We start from the raw sequence: 18,135 nt of genomic DNA, 5'->3' as shown, positions 1-18,135 counted from the left end.
ATTGAATACATTGAGGACATTGCTAGGGCTGCTGCAAAGAAGGTGGGCTCCCTCTACTGTACTAGAAAATTACTCACACCTGAGAGTATCCTATATCTTTACAAAGCCACGATTCGCCCATGTATGGAATATTGCTGGTGCATCTATCACTAGTCTCTTAGCCACTATCACTATCTCTTGGACAGGGTCCAAAAACGAGTCCCTAATCTAAAAGGCCCCATGCTATAGGCCAAACCCTAACATCTATTCCATTGCTGCAGTGTTGCATTCCTGCATCTATTTTGCAAATAATTTAATGGAATCTGCTCTGGTGAATGTGTAGCACTTATGCTCCCTTGATGTAAATACTCCAGACTAACCTGACAAGCAACAAAATCCCACCCCTTCACTGTTAAAGTCTCTAGATGGTGCAAAGCCTTTTATTCTACCATTTTCCCCCTTAGACTGCTAGACTTTAGAATTCCCTCACTGTTTACTGCTTCCTTCACTGTACTAACCTGCAGAAGTTTAAATGTAATGTGAACAGACATTTCTCTGCTCAACTTCCCACAGTCCCCTGTTAGGTATGATCCCAAATAGTAGCCCTTACGTTCCAAGTGAAAGTATACCAAGTTTTGGTTGAAAAAGAGCAAAACGAAAATAAAAGTTTCATTTGGGATACAAAATACATCTAATTCTCATCCCAACTAGTTAACCAGATGAATCTACGCCTATTAAAGCTGTAGTTTAAACATGTCTGTACATGTGTAGCCAAAATGCTTGTATAAAGAAAATTTATACTTAGTATATTTCTTATTGCGGACTGTTATATAAACACAGTAAGGATTCACTGGATTAACTTTACAAAATATCACCAGAATATATATATAGTCAAATGGATTAATCCGTAATCTTATAAATACAAGACTGAAAAATTAAAAATTAAAAAATATATCCATTTTAAATGTGGAAATTGATGAATCACACAGGTAAGAAATTCATTTTTTTAGTATGTATGAAAACTGCAATTAAGAATAGGAAATTGGATCAAATGTTTGTAACATGTCTTCTTCCTAAGATTAAGGGTGGTGGTGTTTGATCAACACTGCTGGGGAGCCATGATGTAATATACTGTCTTGTTTTTAAATCCCCGAAACAGTGTTTCATGGTAAACAACTGATGATCCCTTGAAAAATAAATTATTGGTACTATAGTAAATTCGATATCGAGTTGATGCAGTGATTGCAGGTGATTAAATAACTTACTGACTGGATGGTTTTCTAATGAATGATAAAAAAATATATTTTTTTGTATAGTTTTAAAGGTTGAAAACTTCAAAGACTATATATATATATATATATATATATATATATATATATATAGGAGGAGGGGGGTCAAAGAGAATTAGATAAATTCTTTAAAAGAAGGAGACTTCTCCAGATAATGCAAAATAAAATTGTTTATAAATTTTTTCTCTTTTTTTATTTAAGATTTTATTTTGTATTTTATTTTTTTTATATAATTTTATATTTCTTATTCCTTATTTTTTTTTTCTTTATTCTTTTTTTTAATTGATGTATTTTTTTTATTTTTATATTTTTATTATTTTATAATTTATACTCTGATACTATTTTGCAATCATATTGCTCTTTCTGGTATATACTGACCTAACTTCCGTTCTCTATTCCAAGAAAACATCCTCCCTACTCATACTTCCTAATTCCACATGATTATAAGAGCTTCTACCTTTGCACCCTATCGCTCCCTTCCCTATTGTTTCTCAATATCAAATGCACATCTCCATAGATGGATACATGTATAGAACACATACCCCCATATCTTACCATGGCAAACCCATTAACCACACTACATACCACTTATATTCACTATGTGACATGCACAATTTTCTTTCTATATCGCATTAATTACTGTAGTTCCGCTTTCTTCCTCCTTCCACATTTACAATTTTACCCTCTCCCTCCCCATTATTTCGTTCCTAATGTAGTTATTGCTAGATGCTACATCTCTAATATCTTACCTAGCACTTTCTTCTGATGAGAAGCATTAGGCTTCGAAATACCTAGGTATAAAATGCATATTTATCCTAAATTCCCAATTGATGTAATCTTCCTATTGAATAAACGATTAAATTTATGTACATTAGTATATATTTTTATATTTTCGTTATTTTATTCTTTCTCATATATATATATATATATATATATATATATATATATATATATTTACCAGTGGTGAAAAAACCGGACTAGAGTGGACTCACAGTAATAAATTTCATATATATATATATATATATATATATATATATATATATATACACACATTAGAGAGAGAGAGAGAGAGAGAGAGAGAGAGAGAGTGGAGAGTGAGAATAGAAAAGAGAGAATAGGAAAAAGAAGTATTGTATGGTTCTCAGTCCAAGATCCCAAACTGCAATATTCAAAGCAACAGCTTCTGTAAATTCCTTCTGGCAGGAATCTTGTTTTCTCTTCTCTTCTAATGGTCTAAGAATTTATTGGTACCAACACTTGAATAAGTCTATGATTGGTATGTCTGAGCTTTGATATAATTGTCAAAGCAATTATGCTGGATCTGAACAAATGCCAACAGCTATACAGTCTTTATTTCCTCCTTTTTTTTTTATTATTTCAACTTCTTTTCTAAACCATCAACATGAAACATTTCCAACCAAATCAACCATTATCGTGTGGCATTGACAGACTTGCACCTTAATACATCCAACTTGCAAGTTCTCCCTATTTCTGAGCAATGTTTTAAATAATTATATCTTGTATTTGTTTTTATTCATTGCAACATTTTGTATAGGACAAGTTAAAATGGCGTTTTGCTTCAAACAACTGAAAACGTGAAATATCTAAAAAAAAAAAAAAATAAATAAATAAAAATAAATAAATAAATAAAAATAACAAAAACAAGTTGAGCATGCAGAGTCCCCCACCACAAATGAAAAATTTACTTTCACCATGACTAATGTTTGTGCAAAAAATTTTTTAAATCCAACGCGTGGTTATTCAGAAAAGTGCAAACGAACAAACAAGCGAATGGGGGTGAATTACTAGGTCCAATCCCTCCTTTGTCAAGGGACGAATAAAATAAATAAAAAAATAAATAAATGAGGCGCTGCCACTTGTGTGAGGAGTATCTTCTATTATAATATAATTTTTTTTCAAGACTTATCTTAACAAGTTCATCCTACTAAAATAATCAGAAAAAAGAAAGTGATGTTATCAAGATTTTGTACAGGGAAGTCATTCTTACTTCCTTGGTAGGGGAGCAGTTCCGATTTGTATACCATACGAAGAGGCCTATACTAAAATATTATAAAGAGACGGACCCAACGGAGGTACTTCTGCGAGTAAATCCAGGCAAAACATGAATATTTTAAAGAAACTGGTGTTTACACCAGGACTGAACAGAAGGTGTTAATTCCTACAGACTTTTAAGGGTTGATATGCCGTAAAAAATAAAGAAAACATGAAACATTAAAGAGGCTAAGAACCTGAAGAAAGGAAAAAAAAAACTTCACCAGAATGATTGGATTCAGTATTAAATTATTGACCTGAAAAGGGTTGATATGCCGCGAAATAAAACTATTTGTTTGATAAAATCAAAGTGGCCAATTATTAACAATTTTCTTGAAATTTCACAACCGATATTTTATTTTTCAGATTCAAGCAAGCAAAATAAAACCAAAGTTAATAGAGGTTCTGTCAAAAATCATAAAAATCTAATAAATAGAAATTAATCTCAGAATTATTTTGAGATACCTTATGTGAAATTTCAATAGCTTATTTTCTTAACCATCAACAAAACAACTTTTTTTTGACCATCAACATGAAACAACTTTTTTTGACCATCAACATGAAACAACTTTTTTTGACCATCAACATGAAACAACTTTTTTTGACCATCAATATGAAACAACTTTTTTTGACCATCAATATGAAACAACTTTTTTTGACCATCAACATGAAACAACTTTTTTTGACCATCAACATGAAACAACTTTTTTTGACCATCAACATGAAACAACTTTTTTTGACCATCAATATGAAACAACTTTTTTTGACCATCAACATGAAACAACTTTTTTTGACCATCACCATGAAACAACTTTTTTTGACCATCAATATGAAACAACTTTTTTTGACCATCAATATGAAACAACTTTTTTTGACCATCAACATGAAACAACTTTTTTTGACCATCAACATGAAACAACTTTTTTTGACCATCAACATGAAACAACTTTTTTTGACCATCACCATGAAACAACTTTTTTTGACCATCAACATGAAACAACTTTTTTTGACCATCAACATGAAACAACTTTTTTTGACCATCACCATGAAACAACTTTTTTTGACCATCACCATGAAACAACTTTTTTTGACCATCAATATGAAACAACTTTTTTTGACCATCAACATGAAACAACTTTTTTTGACCATCAACATGAAACAACTTTTTTTGACCATCACCATGAAACAACTTTTTTTGACCATCAACATGAAACAACTTTTTTTGACCATCAACATGAAACAACTTTTTTTGACCATCAATATGAAACAACTTTTTTTGACCATCAACATGAAACAACTTTTTTTGACCATCAATATGAAACAACTTTTTTTGACCATCAACATGAAACAACTTTTTTTGACCATCACCATGAAACAACTTTTTTTGACCATCAATATGAAACTTTTTTTGACCATCAACATGAAACAACTTTTTTTGACCATCACCATGAAACAACTTTTTTTGACCATCAATATGAAACAACTTTTTTTGACCATCAATATGAAACAACTTTTTTTGACCATCAACATGAAACAACTTTTTTTGACCATCAACATGAAACAACTTTTTTTGACCATCAACATGAAACAACTTTTTTTGACCATCACCATGAAACAACTTTTTTAACCATCACCATGAAACAACTTTTTTTGACCATCAATATGAAACAACTTTTTTTGACCATCAATATGAAACAACTTTTTTTGACCATCAATATGAAACAACCTTTTTTGACCATCAATATGAAACAACTTTTTTTGACCATCAATATGAAACAACTTTTTTTGACCATCAATATGAAACAACTTTTTTTGACCATCAACATGAAACAACTTTTTTTGACCATCAATATGAAACAACTTTTTTTGACCATCACCATGAAACAACTTTTTTTGACCATCACCATGAAACAACTTTTTTAACCATCACCATGAAACAACTTTTTTAACCATCTATTAACACAAAGCAACTTCTTCTTAACCGTCAAGATGAAGCAACTTTTTTAACCGTCAAGATGAAGCAACTTTTTTAACCGTCAACATGAAGCAACTTTTTAACCATCAACATGAAGCAACTTTTTAACCATCAACATGAAGCAACTTTTTTAACCGTCAACATGAAGCAACTTTTTTAAGCATCAACATGAAACAACTGTTTTAACCATCAACATGAAGCAACATTCTTATCTTAATGTGGATTTTAAATGCATTGTTTTAAAAAAAACAGAATAACAGTTCATATCTTTCAAATTTATCTAACGAGTAATCAGATATCAAGACGAAAAAAAAACACTCGAGGATATGGACTAATGAGATGGATTAATAGTTAAATGATGATGACTATGGAGAGAAGATTGGAAATCTCGACATACAACATATTCAGAATAACAGGTAAGCCATAAAATTCAAAAATCTTAGCTGTAGCTCAGTGCTCTTGGAATACCTTGAAGCTTGTGATGGAAATGCGGAAGCAGTGGCTAGCAGGAACGTTTATAATATAGAAGAAATAAATTACTACCGTAAGATAAACTTTATCGGATATAAAAACTAGAAATCTAAAGAAGACGATGGCTTCCGAGGTGATTTTTAAACCATTTTAAGAACAAGGATCGTCAAGTTACAATGAAAACTAATTGATTTCTTTAGTTTAGAATTAATAAAAAGTAAAAAAAACTAAACCATGATGAAAAAGACAACCTTAATCTAAATAATAATAATAATAATAATAATAATAATAATAAGGAAAATCTTTGAATGCGGAAACTAATACACATGAGCTACAAGAGCTAACCGGACATACAGAAACTGCAAAAGTAAAACACAAAGAAACACCACATGGAATCAAGAAAGCTGAAACTGTATAATTACAAGTTACCCACACCCCCACTCTAAAAAAAAATTTGTCAACATTAATTGGTACCACACCAAATAGTCGAGAAGGGTCAAGGAGAATGGAGAGACCGAGGATAAAAAGTACTAACCAGATCTTCACTGGATGAGTGTAAAAAGAACTGGAATCTTAGAGAGGTTTATTGCCACCCAAATTTCACTGAGGACCAATGGTTGCCGCCGACAAGAAATCAATGGTAAACAGTTGTTGTGATAATGCAAATTAATTTGCAAAACTTATCAAAAAAGATAGAGAGTAATGGAAATATGGATAAACTTAATATCACAGACTACAGGTTGTTCTCAAAATCTTTGATGATGGCCTGTGTGAAAAATTTTTGCGATTAAAAATTTAAAAAAAAAAGAAGATTTTTGGTATTTTTATCATCATGGATTACATTTTCATTAGGAAAAAAAAATAGCATGTCTTTAGATTTCATTCATCTGGTACAGTTTTAACAATGGATAGGTTGAACTGATCTCTTCCAAAGGAGAAAGTCTCTAAGGAGTATCAAATTCACAAATGGACCCTAGCTGCATGCATATCCTGATTTATGGGCAAATGACATACGACAGCTGGCATTTCCAAATAGTCACCCATCTGGTCCTGACCAGTCTCATTCTTGCTTAACTTTACTAAAACTCTTGAATAACAACATTACTGCTATTGGCTTTAAAATGAAAACACTATAAATAATACACAAACAGATTTGCTGACAGATCCAAAACTGCCAACTCTGCAATTTCTGCTATTTTATGGCATGCGATTATGGAAAATCACCGAAACAATCATGGCTGATCAAAGAGCATCGAAATAAAATAGGACTTTTTATTGACCTGACACTTCCCGCAGACGGACAATTAATGCAGATAAATCCTTTGATAAAAAATACCCCCCCCCCGTAGATTATAGATAAATATAAATAATCAGAAAATCTTTTTTACGATTAATAAAGGCGCCACAGATTAACAAATATGGGGATAATTGTTATTGTTTGACAAACAACGAAATATTCTCTCTTGCAAAAATGAAAAAAAAAAAAAAAAAAAAAGCATTCAAAGCTAAATGCAATAAAATGACTGAAAAATATCACAGATAAACACGTTTATCCAATATATAAAATAGACAGATTTTCAAACTTAAATATCTTTTATCCTTTTGAGTAGCCATTTCCTTTTCATTACCGTTGTTCTATGTTGTTACAAAGAAAAAAGGTTGCAATTTTCTTTTATTATTTTGGGAATACAAATTATTGCTGGCTAAAATATTTACTTTCTGCAGCAAATGTCAGTTACAGATAGAAGGAGCCATTTTTTGGTAACTCATATTTTTAATTGAAGTATATAGTATCTACCTTACGACTAAAATGTTATTTCTCTTTTCGTATATGCTTTAAAAAGGTGCAACCAAATAATAATTCCAAACTAAAATGATTTTACTGCATCCCAGGCAGCATCGGGTTGATACAGTTAGTGCTTTATACACAGTGGATATTTTGATCCATCGTGATGCACGTTTCTAAAGATCTTTGAGAAAGCGACAATCATGAATTGAATGTAGCACCTGAACATACATCAATAATTCTAACAATATTACCCTGGAGAAAGCGACAAATTACTAAGTGCACAGCATCTTCGTAGAGAGAATTAATATTTATTAATAAGAACGAATAATAAAAAAGAAATTAAATCGAATATATTTTCATTATTGATTTCATTTTATTGATTTTATAATTGCATGATTTCTGAAAGGCAATTGTTTTCCTGTTCTTCGCTAAAGTTTCAACTTTTTTTTTTTTTTTTTACATTAAAGCATTTTCTCGGCTGTCATTAATGGATCGATTATCATCTTTGTTCTGGTTTAACAATTCCACACCTTTTTTAATTTTTTTATTAAAATTTTAAATCTTTCATTTTTTTAAATGAAAACATTTTCTCTTTATTGCGTTTTTTTTCTCTTCATTACTCTCCAAATAAATTTTATATTTTTTCAGATCCATCTTTCAGATTGAGAATCTTGTTGTCAAACTCAGAAACAAAATTTCGAATTTTTTTTTAATCAGTGGAGATAGATTATTCTTGTTCTGTGTAGACGCAATAATTTGTTGATTTTATATCATTATCAACGGCTGAAAGTTATATGGAAAGCTGCCCTCTCGGAACAGATCAAGAAAAACAGATGGTGTTGTTTTATGGTTCACCAGCATGCACTCTCAATAAAAAAAATTAAAGTAAGTTAGATGAAACTTACACTAGAATGCGCCAGGCAGTGTTATACTTAAACTGGAAAACACACCCAACCATTAGCCGTCTGTATGTTTGGTTGTCCAGAATCTCTTCAGTAATAAGATAAAGAAGAACACAATATGCCGGACATTGCTACAGAAGAAAAGATGAGGTCATCAATGATGTAGTACTGTGGGATCCCAAACCCGGAACTGCTAAAGGAGGAAGACCTGTTAAGACGTACACAAAATTATTGACAGAAAACACTGGCTTGCAACTTGAAGATCTTCCTAAGGCCATGGAATATAGAGGCCTGTGGAGGGAAAGAGTCAATTCGGTCTGAGCAACCCGCCCAATACAATGATCAACTGTAATGAGGATTGGACCGTTGTTCTCTAGAAAACTGTCACTTAGAACTGACTATTATCTAACACCTTTATCCATTGTACTACAGATCCATGCAGGCAATTCTAGTATGAATTTTGGGAGCTTGGAATCCAATTTTATTTGTACTATAAGTGTGAAACTATTTAAAATTTCACGAATTGGAATCCATCTGTGCCAAGTGTTTGCGCAATGGGTGCCACTAAGAAATTCAGTTGAAATAATGTGCTTAGAAACAAATTACAATTCTTATTAAAAAAACTTCTCTTCAATTTTATTCAATTTTTGTTAGATAGTTTGAAATAATTAATTCTCTATTGAAACGTGCATATATTTTAATTCGGATAATTTTTCTAAGTTTGTATTTACAAAAAAAAACAAACAAAAAAAAACCTATAGATTATTTAATTCTGAAAAAAAAAAAAATACTTTTCATTATTTCTTTTTTATGAAAGTCGCTCCAGCACAAAACACGAAGCCACTTAATGTAAGAAGCTAAAAATAATAAACGATGGTTAACGCAAAAAGATGTCTATTTAGACAACATTTGAAAAAATAAAGGTAAAAAGAAACACTTTACTGCTTGCTGTCCTATTTTAAATAATCTGTTTTAATGGCCAAATAAAAAAGAAATTAGATACACCAGAAACATCATTAAATTTTATCAGAAATTCTGCTGAAAAAGTTCTCGAATAATAGTGATGAAGGGATGCTTAAAGAGGCAAATCAACTCAAAATGGTTCCATGCATTTAAGAAAATCCACTCATCTCCCTGGCGATCAGTTGAAATAAGAATCGGTTAAAAAGATCAGAATATTTTGATCATACGAAGATCTAACTAAAAAAAAAAAAAAAAAAAAAAAAATTCTAATTACAGCGGAAGTGATGTTATTCTCTTATTTTCACTAATTTCAAGCCACTGATATATGATTGTAACGTAGTCGTTATTCTTCTTCAACGGTGTCGTTACATTTTAACAATGGCACCCGATACATTGTATATGAGACAGTCTCTAAATAAAACAAAAAGGAAAGAAATTTCACAGCTTTTTCAATTGAATGGTTCTTCCAAAATAACGCATTGCCTCCTGTTTTAAAAGTATCTTAGTTTGTGTCGTCTGTCACGTAAGTCTCTCGCTACCACGGGCCAAACTTTTATCTTCTTCAGCACGCAATTTCTTTGCCTGATCCTCGCCATATGGTACATTCCCCCCCTCTTTTTCTTTTCCTTTTCTTCCTTTACTATGACGTCACTTCATGCACTGGCTCGGTCATTTGCATATTTGTCATACGGCTACCAGCGCTAATGGCTCTGTTATAATACTAGACATGAGCATTGGAAGAAACGTCAATTGAAAAGTAGAACTTCTATAAGAGCAATCTTATCATTAAATGTTCCATGGGACCATAAATGTAAGAATCTGCCTTTGAAGTATCAATTTTTTTTTTTTTTTTTTATAACTAACAATATTTCTGCATTTTATGTCATAATTGAAAAATGTCTCCATTTTATGTTCAGGGATGGAATAAGTTCAATTAAAAATTCATGTAAGCATTTACTTCTTGCCACTCTTATTCAAAATTGTCTGCTTCAACTGCCAAATCTAAAAAGCCTTTGCACATATATCCAGAAACATGAGCAAGTTGGATCGCATGACCGGCTCGTTTTTAAATAAAATTGTGCCAGACATTGCAAATTCTATGACATACTTTTTTTTGTTTTTACTTGGGGGATCATTACTTATCAAGGCCTAGGAGTCACTCAAGGATAAGAGTTAAGTATTGATTAGAGGGTTAGACAACAAGATCAGTTCTGGTGGAAGTTGAGCTGAGCATACCTTATTTTAGAGAACGGTTCAATAGGAATTTATTCATGTTGGATTCGAAGACAACCATGTTATAGTAAGTTGGGAAGCAGACACATGGTATTTCGTTCCACAAACAGACAGTTCTGGGAATGAAACTTTATCACTTGAATTCTCATTTAGTTCTAGGTACAGGTAGTGTGTGAGGGAAGATTTTCTCCCAATCTTTATCTGTGCCTAAATCAAAACGTGGATTCCATGAACAAAGTTTCTTTCTTAGAACTGCACGCCTGCGGAACTCTGTTCCGTCTGCCTGCTTCCCACCTGACTACAACTTGGATGTGTTCAAGTCCAACGTTAACAAATTCCTAATGAACCGCCCCCTTAAGTAAACACTTCATCAAATCTCCACACTAACGTAATGTACTTGCAATAACCCTTTTTCCCTGAGTGTCTTCCGGGCCTTGATAAGTGGTGACCACAGTGTAAAAAAAAAAAAAAAGTTGTTGGCAGTTGTTGCAGTCAGGCGAGTATTTGTTGCAAATGTTTTATGGGGAAGAACCATAGATTGGAGCTCAACCGAGCAGCTACCATAAAAGTAATGATAGAATAAAGACAGACTCACAACATCTCTTCTGTGAGAAAGAAGAAGTAGGGAGGCGAAATAGCCTTTGCCCACTAAATTCTACAGTTTTGTATCCTGTCAAGGTAGGAAAGGATACTTAGGAGCTCCATCCCAGATGTGGCAACACTACTCTCTTAGGAGTACCAAAAGATGATTTATGTCTAAAAGGTAAAAAGCTAAAAGCAATATGATAAATGCCGCCCCGGGGGGGGGGGGTATATTCCTTTTATTTATTACTAGCAGGACTATCCAGCGTTGCCTGGAGCAAAAATATAACCTATTTCTATAGGTCTATTCCTCTGTGGCGGGACATACACACAAACAACTCTCCTTTATATAACAGATTCCTTAGGAAATTAGTTGGTTTTTCATTCTCAATTAGTACATAAAAACACTGAAAACCTACTCCCCACCCCCGACGAAACCTGACCCAGTTGGCCCCCAGAAAATGAATATTTTTTTTCTCAAATTTTAGATATTATTCATCCAACGCAATGCTTGTTCAAGAATATATCAACTTTGTGGGTGTTTGTTTTATAGTTCTATTTTACTTTTAGCTAGTCATACACATAAACATTTGCTCTTTACATAACAGAGCAAACTCAAGCTAAATCAACATTTGTTCCTCTATGGCTTTTTTTCTTATATATTTCAATCCCACATATTACACTTGCTTGTTTTGGGGATTGAGTTATATTTTTTTAAAAATTCAACTTTTACCCCCTTTACGAGCTCTTATTTTATACATTACCTATCTTGCTCTTCTGTGTTTGCTCTCTCTCTCTCTCTCTCTCTCTCTCTCTCTCTCTCTCTCTCTCTCTCTCTCCTTAACTGACAAAGGTAAGAAAAAGATTAGAATAGTTCATTATAAACAAAAAGTTTATATAACCACAAGTTACTATTTAACTCATGGATGAGAGAGAGAGAGAGAGAGAGAGCAAGCAGAAAGAAATTAAGGATTTTGCCTTTTTATGTTTAACTAGCTTTGCAAACTCATTTTTACATGGTCAAAATAATTAAATTCGAGCTCACTGAGTGACCCAACGGTTCACATTCTTTCTAGCTTCAAAATAATAAAAAAAGACATGAAGAAAAAAGATGGTGTGTGTGTGTGTGTGTATGTGTATGTGTGTGTGTGAGAGAGAGAGTTTTTGATAGAAATAATATGATAAATCTAAGAATATTTTTAGGTTTTTTTTTTTATTATTTTCCCTCCAACTTTTCACATTGATTTGGATAATTGGTTCGATAAATTGGTCTGCAATTGCTGGAACTTATCTCTCCTTTTCTCTTGAATCATTCGATTCCAATCGTTTTGAAACCGATCAAAATACGAATATCTGGGTCACGTGACACCAATCAATATAAATAGGCAATAAAAATATTTTGAGGCCTCATTCGAGACAAAAAAAAAAAACAAAAAAAAACTGCCCATCCCCCTTCAGGTTTTTTTTTTTTTTTTTTTTTAATGTTTTTGCAGATTTATCAAAGTTTCATTATTCCACCAACTTTTTATGTTCGATGTAAGTAGATTAGGATGAGAGAGGGGGGGGGCTGCTGCTTCGACTAACAAAAATCCTCACACTACAAAAAATTATTTTCAAAGTAATATAAACTAGCTCAACCTACCCGGCGTTTCCCGGGAATAAAAGAAAATGATTGACTTGTTTAAGAAGAAATGTAAATTTATTTTGATGACTTTCATTTAGTAATCAATTTATTCTATGTAACCGGAATTAAAAAAAAAACAATCGTTTTAATACTTGATGTTATCTAATCTATATATATAAAAGCGAAAATGTGTGTATGTATGTTTGTATGTATCTATGTGTGTTTGTATGTCTCGCAAAAACTTTCGACACTGGTCACGGATTTTCGCGAGATCGGTATCATTTTAAAGTTCCAACCTTCGCTCGACAAATATAAAAAAATTGGCTAAAAACATTAATTTCTTCACCCTAAAATCATCAGTTTTCTACAGGGAGGGGTCAGCAAAAACCGTCCTTTCATGACAAGTTCACTTCTACGCATGCACAAATGACGTCGGAACATGATTTAGTTTAAATATTATAAAAATCGACACAATTTCGTCGACGTCGTCTTATCTCAGTTTCTTAAAGGTTTTGGGTTCGAATCGTGGTGTGAGATGTCTTTTTTTTCTTTTTTTTTTTTTTCGATTTTTAAAGTTTTAATATTGAAACAGGGTTATTTAAGCCATTTTTCACGTGTTTTTTTTTTTGGTTTTTATTTTTCAGTTTTTACGTTCGTTTTTCTGTTTTCTTTTTCCATCACATTCGCGTTTTCTTTTTTTGTTTTTCCCATTTTTACATTTAACATCGTTCGTTTGCCTTACATTAGTTTTTTGGGGTGTTTTTTTTCGATTTTTTTAAGTTTTAACATTTTGATATTTAAAAATATTTTAACATTTTAATATTTAAAAATATTTACTTCGCTTATTCTTATGTTTTGATTACCCCACCCCCGGCCCACCCAAGCATACACACCTCTAAATACCCGGGCAACGCCGGGTACCCCCACCCCCTGCTAGTCTATTATATAAATCGCAAACGTCGGTTTGTTCGTGTGTTTGCATGTCCACTAAAAACTTTCGTCATCCGCATTGAACCAGGCCGAAACTGGTACCATCTGAAAGAACAATCCCTCGAACACATATGTGAAAATTAGAAAAAAAGAAAAAATAATTTTTTGGAAGAAGAGCCACTTTTTGCGTCAAGATTATATGTTTAAAAACGTTATTTTGCAGGGTCATGTCATGGTTCGATGGGCAAAAGCGTTTGCCAGTAACTTTTTCCCCCTTCTTTTCCTCTTTCTCGTTTCAGGTTCAAGCCTGTCTTCCGCGGCTATTTTTTTTTTTTTTTTTCCGATTGCACGAGCACTCGCTATTTTGATTGAAAGAAAAGTTCTTTTGATTTATTCATTTTTTTTTTGGCGAGGGGAGTGGGGGGGGGCAGCGCACTGGCAATGCAAATTGCTTCTTCTCTGCCAAAATATCTGGTGGGGAAGTTGTCACCTACTTCTTTTTTGGGGCGATTACGTTCTTTTATTTTTGAAATTGTTGTGGGGGGTGTATCAATGAAAGTGCTCAATATCCTTAGTATAGCAGCTGTCCACACCGAACTTCATGTCCACCTGGGCAACGCCGGATATCCAGGCTAGTTAATAATAAAGAACAAATAATATGGAAACTTTCCTTTAAATATTTAAAACCATAACCCATTTTTTAGAAATTCATTTTTTGTACAAATCAAAGCAAATAATTCATTACATAATTGCTTTAATATTTAAATATATTCAGTAAGGACAATGTGTCTACTCTAACAAAGTTCTTATCCGGAATAAGTATTTTTTGAAAGAAATACAGCAAAATAAAAAATATATACATGCCAATAACAGTGGTAAAAAAAAAACAAAAAAAACAAGTCAGCCCAAATCAAATACCGACGGATTGCTATTTGGGTCTGATTCTGAAAATCCAGTAAAATATTTTTATGTTCCGTTTCAAACAGCAATTCTCTGCAATTACTTGTAAAGACAATTTTGTCAGTAGAAAATATGTTTTGCTATTTGATGCGAAAATATCAATGGTTTGTAATGACTCATAAAATCGTTGGATCAAAACCCTGAATCAAATATCCGAAAGATTTCATTATTGAGAGATTGCAATCAATACAAGTGTAGTCAAGCTGACAAGCATTTATCCATGAAAATACTTCCATGCTTATGGAAGGCCGAAATCACTTTTATCTCTCCATCTCTCCTGGATACAACAAACACACTGGCGTTTTCGTTAGATCATCAAAGTTAAGCAACGTTGTCAGTACCAGATGGGTGACCATTTGAGAATATCCAGTACTGTATATGCTTATCTGGACTTCTGCTTGCGACTGGAATCAAGCAGTGTCGATTCAGGATAGATGTGATTGGGGATTGTGCAGTTACCCTTTTTTTATGGAAATAGCTCCAGACAAGGCATAGAGCTACTTGATGTAATGAGCTAAAATAAATAAATAAATACTACTTCAAGGTCAAAAACTTGCCAATGATAAATGTGAGATGGAATAGATTCTGGCCTAGGAAACAGCAATTTTTCCCTCTTTGTCAGAAATATCGCTCATGGAATATGAGGACCAGAGGACAAAATATTCAAATAATGAAAGTAAGAATTACAAGGCTGCCGAAAGTAAACCCAAGATCCGCTTTCTACATGCTTTTAAATTAAAACGTGGGGTCGAGTTAGTAAGAAACCCTTGAGACTCGCATCAGAAATAAATGTCTGATCAAACTGAATATATTTTACAGAGGCTATCCATTGTCTCTTAAGACTGAACAGAGGTCATGATCTCTCCATGACATTAAACTCAATCTAACAATACTAAAATCTGCAGTAACAATGGCGGCAGAAGAATCTATTATTATATTTAAGTTAATCAACGTTTGTTTCCATCAGGCTTGTTCCCCTATATATTTCAATCACACAAAATACATGCTAAAATATTCCTAATTCTGGAATTGAGTTATGTTTGAAAAAAAAACATTCAATCTTACTTGTTCCAACTAAACATAATTGGTAAGTAATTCATCAAACGACCTATGACTTTCTATCACTTTCACCCTCTCTCACTGTATGTTGTTTTATCTCCTCGCGTCTTATTCTATATGCTTATCTCTCACATTAATTTCTTTTTATTAACATCAGTGTAGTTTTTTAGGAAAAAATAAAACAATTGGAACAGATCGTTATAGACAAAAGGGAATAACACCACAACTACTAATACTAGTAACCTGTCGTCAGAGTGAGAAAGAGTGGGCAGATATAGCAAGCAGAAAGAAGCTGATTTAAAATCTTGTCTTTATTTTTTAAATCAAACTTGCTTTGCAAACACAGTTTTCTGCTTTCTAACCAGAGAACGACCCAACATGTTAACTTTTTTCTAGTAGAATTAAAATTTGATTTTACAAAAGATCAATATCTATAGAACAAATCTGTCGAACAAACATTAATGCCAACAATGTTCAATACCAACGTAGACTGGTTGCCTGCCACCTATATATATATATATATATATATATATATATATATATATATATATATATATGGATTGGCTCAATCATGGCGCATGTGGTTTGACTAATAAGGACATTTCAAAACTTGGGAATGAAAATTAACCATATTAATTTGGGAAGGAAGCGATGAAATCCGTTATAAGTGCAGCAATTATAATCTAAAACAATGGCCATGTTTGTTAACAAAACGGATTGCGATTCGAGATGTTTCTAATTTGTGTAGGGAGAAAATTAATTAAGGCGACAACAGCAGCAGACGATAATTTGTTTCATTTTTTTTTTTTTCTTTCTACCGTCATTAATTAATTAACAGGATTTGCCTGGTTACATCAGGTTTTATAATCTTTGATAATATCGATGAGAGATTGCATTCTTCAACTGGAAGGTTCAGCAAATTCGAACAATACATAAAACGAGCAATACCTATTCAGATCAGAAATAAAGATCAGACCAAGAAGCTTGTCCAAACATGGAGCCTCCCCAAGACAAGAACCATTCATTTCAATTGATGACAGACGGGGACCAGAGCGTTGATGGTGTAAAGATAGAAACTTGATTTTAGATGCATTAAAATTAACCAGCCACCTCTTTCCCCATTGCACCACATCTCTTAAATATATCCTTATAACTTCTGTTTTCCATGATTTATTCCTTGCTCCATCTACTAAGCCAACCACTCTCATCCATTTTTAAATGTGACCAAATCAACATAGTCTCCTCTGTTCAAGACATCTTATATTGTCCAGATTTAATCTTCCTCTGTTATAAGATCTAAATCCGCATACAAGACTCGCGTTGCACATCCATTCTTTCCATCAATATATACCCCAACCTTCATTTGCCATTTTTCACTTCCAAACATTACACTGGACACACATGATGGACTCATCCCTTCTTTGTCAACAATGATCATGCTCTGCTGGTTAATAATAATTATAAAACATATTCATATGGACAAGATAGAAATAGATTCATTTTTAGTTATGCAAGAAGAATGTATTAGCAAATGTCGCAGTTTATGCATTTTCAAAAAAATAATAACTAGTTGCAGTGGTTGTGACTCAACGGGCCATGAGTACGTCTAGTTTAATTATTAAAAACAACAAGACCTCTAAATCGGAAGAAATTAACATTAATTTAAAATTGGTTATGCCACCTGTTTCTCACCCCCACTCCCCGGGGCCTCTTCTTACTAACCACAAGAGTTGAAAACAGCGCCATCTGGCAACAGTTAAATCTGCATAAAAGCCTGCCCCACCTCGGCCTCTCTCCCAAACGAGAAACATTCAAACAATGGGAATTTGTTTGCATAAATGCACATTTAAAACAAGACTTCAAATTAACGACAACTTAATAATGATTAAGATAATAAAAAATCACATAACATCTTATTTTAATTCAACGACCACAACATTCGAGGTTAGGTTTGCAAGTTTTAAACAAAACAAATATGGCGAACACGATTTTCTTGTAGAGAAACATTCAATATTTAGTGACCATGATTAGAAAATATAAGTAGACAAATACAATGCTACATATATAATCTTTCCTTGACAGTAACATTGTCTTATACTGCCTATATATATATATATATATATATATATATATATATATATATATATATAGAGAGAGAGAGAGAGAGACTCTTTATATATATTCATAGACTCTATTTCGGCGTATGAGGTTCCACCGCAACAACTAAGCTGTTCGGAAATCCATACAGATGCTTTCTTTTATAGTGGTGAAGGCTTTGTGTAGAACCAACCACACTTTTTGGTATTACTGCTAATCTTTGTCGATGC

At 32.7% G+C, this 18,135-nt stretch overlaps 1 protein-coding gene across 4 annotated transcripts in view; it reads right to left on the bottom strand.

Annotated features, from left to right (window-relative positions):
• The window catches only part of LOC145254751 (discoidin domain-containing receptor 2-like), a 546,415-nt gene that overhangs the window by 348,335 nt on the left and 179,945 nt on the right, over positions 1–18,135 (bottom strand). The gene's annotated exons all lie outside the window — the stretch shown is intronic.

Source organism: Euprymna scolopes, chromosome 30 (assembly GCF_053919585.1).
Source record: "Euprymna scolopes isolate OS-2025 chromosome 30, ASM5391958v1, whole genome shotgun sequence".
Taxonomy (NCBI): Eukaryota; Metazoa; Mollusca; class Cephalopoda; order Sepiida; family Sepiolidae; genus Euprymna; species Euprymna scolopes.
Note: the sequence above shows the minus strand (reverse complement) of the source record. Positions and strands in the feature narration are given on the sequence as shown.